The sequence below is a fragment of the Mustela erminea genome, chromosome 14 (genome assembly GCF_009829155.1).
Source record: "Mustela erminea isolate mMusErm1 chromosome 14, mMusErm1.Pri, whole genome shotgun sequence".
NCBI classification, from domain to species: domain Eukaryota; kingdom Metazoa; phylum Chordata; class Mammalia; order Carnivora; family Mustelidae; genus Mustela; species Mustela erminea.
Genome location: NC_045627.1, coordinates 17,220,500 through 17,230,407, shown reverse-complemented (window position 1 = coordinate 17,230,407; position 9,908 = coordinate 17,220,500). Strand labels below are relative to the sequence as shown.

General features: G+C 38.0%; 1 protein-coding gene across 2 annotated transcripts in view; it reads left to right on the top strand.

The window, feature by feature from the left end:
* The first annotated feature begins 983 nt into the window (after positions 1–983).
* LIPK (lipase family member K) overlaps positions 984–9,908 on the top strand; it is a 33,922-nt gene continuing 24,997 nt past the window's right edge. The window contains exon 1 of one of the 2 annotated variants that reach the window (XM_032313377.1): positions 984–2,001. The gene's annotated coding sequence lies outside the window, so the exon portion shown is untranslated. Of the gene's footprint in view, positions 2,002–7,413; positions 7,515–9,908 lie in introns of those variants that run through there. The other variant, XM_032313378.1, reaches the window with a different exon arrangement.

The window sequence follows — 9,908 nt, the reverse complement described above, 5'->3', positions numbered from 1 at the left end:
CCTCTGTTAGGCCATCAGTCCTGTTCATAAGAATAGCATAGAGAAAAGTAAGAAATAGAATGAGATTTAATACAAAATATCATATGGAAGGGTAATATACTGTATTCTTTACAATGATATGCTACAGTGACAGGTTATGGTAGAAAGGAGGTCAGGCATGTGGGAGTAGGGATCAGAGACAAAGATCAAAGTTAAATAAGAACAAACAAAACCACAAAAGGCCCTTATATGGGTGAATAACTCACTCACTGTAAGTCCCCAAACAACAATGATTTGGATTTTCTTCGGGTAAAGGGTGCCCTGCAGAAAACTCTGGGTAAAGTAGTTTAATAATGCAGTCATTGAAAACTTCAATTCTAAATTAAAATACTTGAATGCAATACTTGAAAACTTCACCTTTCCATTTCTTTTTGCCTCAGAGTATTTAATTTTCTAGCATGGACTAGATTCCAGATGTTTCTATATTGCCAACACATGAACCATCTTTCCGGTGGGCTTCGTTTTTCTTCTCAAGACTCAAAACGGCGGGCTGGTAAAACACATTACTTTGTAAGTGGAACTGCCTATGTAGAACATAGAGATATAAAATTTTTCTAATAAAACAAGTCAATCTCTAAAACATTTTAATTAACTGCCAAAACTATTACAGGACAGGAGCAAAACCAATGCTGATACAATTCTTAATCAAATCGAGTACAATCTTATTACTCACAGACACAATCCAAAGAGACTTGTTGGTGCTAAAATCAACTTCATGCCACATAGTCCTTCCTGACTGACCCCACGACACTGCAAGTTCTCCTTTTGTGTGGGTTTTGTTTTTGTTTTTTTTGTTTTTCTGAAGATTTATTTAATTGTTTGAAAGAGAGCACAAGAGTTGGGGAGAGGCAGAAGGAAAGAGAAACTCCTCATCAGATGCCCCATTGAGCACAGAGTCTGACTCAGGACTCGATCTCACGACCCTGAGATCCCAACCCGAGCTGAAATCAAGAGTGGGCTGCTTAACCTACTGAGCAACCCCACAAGTCATGTTGTGACTTTGCAACCATGTCCTGTGCTCTGAGTGGCCACAGAGATGCCAGAACCAATGGGGAAAACTCAGGAGCTAATTCAGGAAGACTTCATTGTTCTTCAGATGACTTTCAAGCATGTCAGATGTTAGTGTTTGCATCATTTTAGAAGTTTGCTTGGATTAGTGTCGTCAGATTGGATCTGCAGCCTCCCAGTTGTGAAAACAGAAAGCAGGACTCCACATAGGTCTAACACTCCCTGCAGGTTACATCCCACACCCCTGCAGCCCCCCTACCTTCCAGTGCAGACTCAGGAGCTCCTCATCCAGTAGGAAAGACACTGGTTGGAGAGAGCAAAAGCCCCTGCTTCTGCCGTTAGCTGGCTGGAGACCTTGAATGAGACGCAGTGTTTCTAGGCTTCCGTTGAAAGACTTGGATATACTTTCTCTGATTCCTGCCTGTTCTAATACTCAATTTACATAAGAAGGTAGAGAAAATTTGGGAAAGTCAAGGCAGGAATTGGGAATGAATAACACCACAGGTGTTGCAACTAATGGTGCGGGGCGGGTGGGTGAGGGATGAGGCATTTTATGAAGATGCTTGTATGACTGGTCATGGCATCCATCCTTGGGTGGAATTATTTTCTGGATGGAGAGTCTGTGTTCCGCTGAGAAGTTTCCAATCCATCTGACCCTTGAGGCACAGAACCTGGGGACCGGCTTGGCAGGAGCAAGGTTTTAGTCCATTCATACTTCTTTTTTCTGCCCAACTAAGAACTCACCTGACAAGGTTGCCTGGGCGGCCTCTGTCATATTTAAAGCCATGATTAATCTGCCTCGAGTTGAGAAGTTTCTGGTTGCGACATCTCCCTGGCTGGCTGGAACAGAGCATGTTCTCCTGGCAACTGCTTCTGGAAGGAGCTGGAATCCATCTGAAGCTCCCAGAGCTTGACGACAGCAGACCCCCTTGTCCCAGAGACTTCAGGGATCAGGTGGGTAATGACTACTGATCTGTTTGCAGAGCCTGAGTCCTGGTATTTCAGTGAGACTTGGGAGATAGTTGGAGGCACAGAAACATCATGTGTTGGTGAGGAATGTTGTATTTGTTTCTACCTCATGAAGCAAGAGGTAATGCAGGTATAATGGGACCACCGAGAAGACAGGATGCAGAGTTTTCCTGAGAGAATATCACAATGAGTTTCAGAAAGCTGTAGCATGTGGATAGGAGATGTATCTATACTTGAGTCTCCTCAAGAGGAGGTAATGTAAGTCCACAGCTGGAAAAGGCAAGTGGCAGATTTCATGGATTTAAGAGACCATTCTTTTGGATTGTGCATCTAGGGGTTTGGGAAAGAATGCTTGGATAATGCTTTCAAAATTTTTTGGAATTTTCAAAAAGTCTTTTATTGTCTCCTTCCAATGGCCTTGAACATGAATATTCCTTCTTAAAAGCAGGGTCACCTGTGGGAAAATGTGGGGCCAAGTGACTGGCTGGCGTTGCTGTACTAAGTGACATTCTTACTTATGGAAATTATGAACATTCTTCCAACAATATCTAAGGACGTGTCATTCTCCCTTTCTGTTGCTTTGTAATGAGTAGCCTCACTGGGCAAGGAGTGAAAAAGTGGTTCCTATGAATGCGGATATAAGAGTCCAGTGCTCCTCCAGCCCTCATAATTGCAGACCTGTGTGAAGCCCCCTGGGAATCAGAGATGAAATGATGGTCCTTTCAGTCCACACGTCAAAGCCAAAGGTTTATTTTCTTGCTTTTACAATATCCCTATCTTTTATTCTCTGTTTTCAGAAACAAGAAAGTTGTTACCAGACTTTCATGTTTGGAAAAAGACAGTTGTTCAAATATAGAATCCCCTGAGCCCACTTAACACTTCAGACCAGAAATATGACACCCTGTGGAGCTAACTGGGGGATAGGAAAATGGCGTCAAAGGAGTCACTTTAACACAACCAGCTTTAATGTTTCTTCACTGACCTATTCTATGTCTCCTTTACTTCATAAAAGAATTATCTCTTCCATAGCTCCTCCTTTGTTATCTTAGTTTTTATAAATTTTGATGCAACGGTTTTCCAGAGTTCAAGGGCTTTGTCCTCAACGTAGTAGAAGAGACGTGAAAATGCAATGCCCTCTAGTGTCTGCTCTTTTTCCTTTTCCTCGTGAGCATTTTATTCCCCATACAGCCTGAAAGTCTTTTTTTTAATTTAATTTAATTTTTTCAGTGTTCCAAGATCCATTGTTTAGGCACCACACCCCGTGCTCCCTGTGTTACGTGCCCTCCATAACACCCACCACCAGGCCCTTCAACAGATGAATGGATGAAAGTCTTTTCTGTTGGAATTCCCCTAGCCTTGATGCCCAGAGCTATTAGCCTCTCACCCCCATTTGTAGATCCTGTCAAAGCTTCAGGAGTCCTCTTCCTTTGACACGAAGTGCTAAATCCTCACATCCCAGATTTGCAGGGCTGGATGTCCTGTTGCGTAATGATTTCCTCCCATTCACTTGTTGATAATAATGTCCTCACTCTTCCCCATTCCCTCTTTCACTCTGGGTGGAGGACTTCAGGAAACAGAGAACCAGATTGGATCCAGATTCTGATTCACCCGGTTGCTAAATAGTGATGTAGCCTTGTGAGTCACACTTCTTTGGTAAGAGATAAGAATATCAGAGCTTTCTGGAGGATGCTGGGGAAAGGACGAGACAGAATTTAAATTTTTGTAAACGCCCCATTGGTTTTGGATAGAATATGTTGGATAAAAAGGGAAAGTGTGGCAAACACCAAAACATCTTCACTGACAGACAACAGTCTTCCGGCCAACACAGTCATTGGCATCACTGCCCCAAATCCTGTAAACAACAAAAAGTGAGGGGGGATAGGGAGCTGCTGATATGGTTATTACAAAACAGAAATACTAAAACGTGTCAGCTTTGCCCCCTCAGAAGACTTCCAGTGAAGCAGGAGAGTGAGGCTCTTGTCTCACTGGGTCGGAGAATGAAATCTCATGGACAAAATAGAGTTCTATTAGGCAAGGACATAGAAAAAGCTCTCAGGAGTGAGAGGGGTCCCTCACTGGGTTGCCAATGTGGGCCTCCATCCACAATCTTTTCTTTGGAACTGACCCGGGAGCTTGTGCCCTTATCATTGTTGTAATGTCTCGTTTTGAGTGAGAGCTGGTGATAGCATGTTTAAGGGCTTACTTCTTTGGGGTCTGGTCACAGTGTGACTGCCACAAAAAGACCCCACCTCTGAGGCTCAGGGCAGGGTGGTCTGGTTTTGTTACACCTCAGCATTTCTGGGATTTCTGTGAGCCTGACCCTGCAGCCCCCTTCCTACCTCTCCCTACCTAGCCCCACCTGTCCCTTACTCCATGAGACCCTTCAGATGTATGGTGGGTCATATACTTGAGAGATGATTGTCAACATGTATCCTGGGGGTAGAGATAAAGGAAGTTTCTGAAGGAATTTTCATATATTAAGGTAGACTTGCAGGATCCTGGGGGTCAAGGCTAAGATTGCCTGTTGGCCAGGCAGGTGAGTCCCTTAGAGGAATGCCTCTCTGCCTGTTTCAAGGACTTGACAAAGGGCTGTAAGTAGTAAGGAAATTTAGTCATTTTTCTTCTGCATTTGTCTCCCACATCACTAGGGCATTTCGCAGAGGTCATTGGGTTTAAATTTATACCTAATTATTTCTAAATGTCTTAAGTATATTTATATTATAAGAGTAATTCAACATAATAAAGTCATCAAGGAAAAATGTATAACCAATAAGTAGCAAAAGAGGTGAAGTGTTTATTCCTAGAATCCAAACATAATCATTATCATTTTGGAATAATCCTTCCAGTCTTTTTGAAGACCATACTTTTTGGTTTATTTTTTTGAGATCTTTTGAAAGTATATATTTAAAAATATATCTGTAATTTGATTAAAAATTGTTTTTGCCTCTATCGTCCCAAATTGTGCAAGACTCCACAAATATGTACAAACTTTTAGGTTGACATAAAATTGTTTTTATCATAATTTTAATTATTTTTTAAAGATTTTTTTTATTTATTTGTTTGACAGAGAGACAGAGATCACAAGTAGACAGAGAGGCTGGCAGGGAGAGAGAGGGAAGCAGGCTCCCCGCTGAGCAGAGAGCCCGATGAGGGGCTCGATCCCAGGACCTCGAGATCATAACCTGAGCCGAAAGTAGAGGCTTAACCCACTGAGCCACCCAGGTGCCCCTATCATAATTTTAAATGATTGCAAGGGATGCACCTTAAGGTATATTGTAGACAGTTTAAATTGAAATTATTACACAATTTTAAAAATATATCCAATAGAATGTGATTTGAAACCTAATATCATCCTTTGGAAAAAAATCTCTTGTTTAATGGATTAAAAAATTATATCTTTTGTTTGTTCCTTGAATTCGTATTCCCATTCCACAGGTGCTTTATATATTTCAGGTGCTTTATATATTTCTATAAATGCATATCCAAATGTATTTGTATGCTTAAAAAGTCTTTTATTCATCAATTGGTGCTTCCTTGCAGCTGAAACAGTGGATATGTGTTGAAATTAGAATTGTTTTTATTTTCTGATCATAAAGTTGCATTTTCTTTTAACTTTTTAATGACTTGCCATTGTAACTTTCATTAGCATATAATGAAAGGATCATAAATATATTAAAGGTTTAATGAATAATTATTAAGCATTAAAACCAAATTTTATTAGGAATGCATCTCTTTTTTTTTTCAAGATTTTATTTATTTATTTGACAGACAGAGATCACAAGTAGGCAGAGAGGCAGGCAAAGAGAGAGAGAGGAGGAAGCAGGCTCCCTGCTGAGCAGAGAGTCTGATGTGGGCCTTGGTCCCAGGCACCCCTAAGAATGAATCTCTTAACGACATGAATGGAATTTCACTTTTTAATCCATACACCCACTGAGGATGATTATTGATTAACAGATGAAACAAAATTCAGCATCAATTGTTTTCCATTTATTCAACAGATGTAAGTGCTGAAAAACCATGTTTATATAGTGTTATTCAGTTCCTCGAATTCTTTCTGAAGCTCTCTGTCACAAATCAGATGGTAATACATCCACAAAAATTATTTTTAATGATTGACCTCCTGACAAGTCAAGTAGATTTTTTTCCAATTTTTTGAAAACAAAGAACTAAAAACCAACACATTTGCAGAGGTAACTTGCCCTTGGAAAAAGATTGCTACTTTATCAGCAATGCTTTTGCCAGTACCAGTGTTGATATTGTCAAGTGTTCCTCTGTACGATTTGCGGTCCTAGGATTCAGAAGATGGGACAGGTAGACCTTCCCTTTGTGGAGTTCAAAAAGGCAAACCAGCTTGAAGTCAGAAATTCTCAGATCATATCAGCTTTAGGAAAGAATATACAGGAGTCAAAGATCTATAATCTGATTTTTATTTTTTAACTATTTACATGTTGGGGCACCTGGGTGGCTCAGTGGGTTAAAGCCTCTGCCTTTGGCTCAGGTCATGATCCCAGGGTCCTGGGATCAAGCCCTGCATCGGGCTCTCTACTCAATGGGGAGCCTGATTCCTCCTCTCTCTCTGCCTGCCTCTCAGCCTGCTTGTGATCTCTGTCTGTCAAATAAATAAATAAAATCGTAAAAAAATTAAAAAATAAAACTATTTACATGCCTTCATATTTCTTGGAAAGTCATCGCATACCCTGGAGTGAAGACCACTGATATGTACAGTTCTTCCTCCTGACAATTTTTTCCTCACTTAATGTAATCTCCTAAGTGTGTCTTCATGTTTTTACATAGTTTTCATGAACATTTTCATGGTTTTTCTCTACAATATTTAATTAATCATCTAACATATTATATTTTATTTAAGCAGCCCTTTTCAATTGAACATCTGTTCTTACTTCATTTATTTAAAATAACAAGCCTGAAAAAAACTTTGTAAAAAAGATGCCCCCAGAGCCCCACCTTCAAAGTGAAAGATATATTCTCTTAGTATCTATTTATTGAGTGGAACCTCTGGGACATAAGATAAGAATAGTATGAAGAAGTCCTGGTAAATGTAGCAATATTGTTTACCAACTGACTTGCACTAATTTACTCCAGAACTAGTAATCATTGAGAACACCTGCTTTGCAACATAGTTTCCAGTTTTTTTAATCGAGTTGTAATTACATACAATAAAAATGCACAAATCTTAAGTGTGCAGTTTGGTGAGTCTTGACAATCATCCTGGTCAAGATATAGAGCACTGTCATCACTCAGAAGCTCTTGTACCTTTCCAATCAATGCCACCACCAAACACTATTATTTTTTCTATTCCAACACATTTATTTTACCTGTTCTTGTTTTCCCCTTAGATTTTGTTTTTAAGTCATCTTTACACCTAACGCAGGGCTCGAACTCACAGCCCTGGCATTGAGAGTCATATGCTCCACCGACTGAACAAGCCAGGAGCCCCTCATTTTACCTGTTCTTAGTCTTCATAGAGAAAGAATTATCAAGTAAGCATTCTTTTTTGTTTGGCTTCTTTCACTCAGCAAACATTTGTGAGATTTATCTATGCCATATGTGTCAATGAGTTGCACTGTATAAATGTAATCTAACTGTGTGTCCCTTCTAATATTGATGGACATTTGGGCTATTTTCAGTAATTCACTATTCTGAAGAAGCTTCAAGAAACAAGTTTGTAAACAAGTTTTTATATAGACCTTTATTTTCTTTTATTTTGAGCAACTACCTGAATATGGAATTGCAGTCTTATAGGGTTTTAAGAAATTGACAGTTTTGACAGTTTTAATATTATAAACTCCCCTTAGCAATGTATGAGCAATCTGATTGCTCCTCCTTCTCTCCACTACTTACTATTATCGGTTTTGTTTGTTTGTTTTTAAAGATTTATTTATTTGAGGGCAGAAGGGGGAGGACAGAAGGAGAAGGAGAGAGAATCCCAAGCAGGCTCCATGCCCCATGGGGAGTCCAGTGTAGGGGTCGATCCCAGGACTCTGAGATCATGACCAGAGCTGAAACCAAGAGCTGGATTCTTAAACCACTGAACCCCCTAGGAGCCCCTATTGCTGGTCTTTTTAATGTTAACCAATGTAGTGAGTAGGCAGTAGTAGCTCATGAGGGTTTTAACTGGCATTTTTCTGATGACTAACAATATTGAATATCTTTTTTGTGTGTTTATTGGCTCTTTATATATCCTTTCGTGAAGTGACTATCCAAGTATTTTGCTAATTTTAAATTTGTTACTTATTATTTTTCAAATTTTAAAAAATCCTACACATACGTACTTTATAAACCAGGTATCAATTGAAAAGTTTTTATATTGTCTGTGATCTGCTTTTTTAATTTTCTTAATGGTGTTGTTGATGACCAGAAGTTTATTTAAAGAAAAACTTGTTTATAATATTTTAAGAAAGACTTATTTATAGTATTTTTTCTTTTATAATTAGTCTATCCCAAATTTGTAAAGATGTTATCTTCTGACTTCTTCTAAGAGCTTTGTAGTTTAGTTTTCACTTTTTTATTTGCAATACATCTCAAGTATATCTTATGTCTGGTTTAAGAAATGTAGCAAGTTTTTTTTTTTCAAAATTGATATCCAACTGGATATCAAAGCTCCAATGAAATAATTATTGAAAATGCTTTTCTCTTCTCATTGAACTTCACTAGAACATCTGTCAAAAGCTATTAGATTACATATAATTTGGTCTATTTCTGTGTACTCTGTTCTTTTTCTTTTTTGTACTCTATTCTTTTAATGGATCTTCCTCAATCCTTTTGCCAATATCACATTGTCTTGACTATAGTGATTCCATAGTAAATCTTTAAATTGTATAGTGTAAGTCCTCCAACTTTGTTATTCTTTTTTAAAATAGCTTAGGCTACTATAGGGTCTTTATATTTCTATATAAATTATAAAATCAGCTTGTCATTTTTTATTAAGAAGTCTGGCCAAATTGTCCCTGAAACTTAATCCATTTATAGTTCAACTTGGGAACTGACAGCTTAGCGATATGGAGTCTTTAATTTATAAAGTAGGTAATCTCTCTCCACTCATTTAGGTTTCTTTAAGTTTTGCAGTTTTCAGTGTGAAGATCTTGCTGGTCTTTGGTTAAAGCTGTTACTTATAATTTTTGTTTTTTATGCTATTTAACTCGTATTTTAAAATTTTTGTTTGATAAGCATTTTTCTGTTAGCATAAAATAAATAATTGCTTATTTTTATGTTGATCTTCTGTTCTGATACTTCTCTGCATGTACTCATGATATCTAGTAATTTTGGTGCAGATTAGGATTTTCTAAATGTACTATCATGTCATTTGCAAATACCTTTTCACTTCTACTTTCCCACCTTTTTCTGCTTTTTGGTTTTGTTTTTCCCTTCTTTTCACTCTATTTTATTTAATGACACCTGCTGTACCATGCTGAATGGACATGATCAGAGCACATACCCAGCCTTTTGTCTCATTCTTAAGGTGAAAATATTCAGTATTTTACTGTTGATTATAATTGCAGTTGGAAGATTTTTCATCAGAGTCTTTCAACTAATTGAGGAATTTCTATTTCTACTTTGCTGACAAGTTTTGGTTAGGAAGAGGAGTTGAGCTTTGTCAAATCTATTTTCCAGTTTTGAAACTGATTTTATTTGCTAATTTGATTAATTTCCATATTCTTCTAATAATCTTGGCTACCAAGGATCTACTCAGAAGATTAAGAACAATTTATCAGGAAGGAAAATACACCAACTGAGCTCTCTCGGTTAAAATTAGATTTTCTTTTCTTGCTTTTTAAATAGATAAGAAATGTACATTTCAGCAATATTTTCAGCTGAAAGAATTAAAGCCAGCAATGACAACAACCACTAAAAACACGAGTAATTTACATTTACTT